This window comes from Crocuta crocuta, unplaced genomic scaffold, assembly GCF_008692635.1.
Source record: "Crocuta crocuta isolate KB4526 unplaced genomic scaffold, BGI_CrCroc_1.0 scaffold301, whole genome shotgun sequence".
Classification (NCBI taxonomy): Eukaryota; Metazoa; Chordata; class Mammalia; order Carnivora; family Hyaenidae; genus Crocuta; species Crocuta crocuta.
The window spans coordinates 429,453-429,764 of NW_027527544.1; positions in this window are offsets into that span (position 1 = coordinate 429,453).

Consider the following 312-nt stretch of genomic DNA (forward strand, 5'->3'; position numbering starts at 1 on the left):
ATTATCACGCAACCTTTGTAAACTGACATCAATTTTATAGCTTTTTTAAAGTTTATTTATTTATCTTAAGAAAGAGAGAGAACATGCAGGAGGGGCAGAGAAAGAGGAAAAGAGGGATAATCCTAAGCACACTCTGCACTGTCTGTGCAGAGCCCAGTGTGGGACTCAAACTCATGAACCATGAGATCATGACCTGAGCTTCTGAAACCAAAACTTGAATGCTTAACCCCACAGAGCCACCTGGGCATCCCATTTAGTATCTTTTTTATTTTTTTTTTTGTGAAGTCCAGTGACTTTTCTCTCTGGAGAATC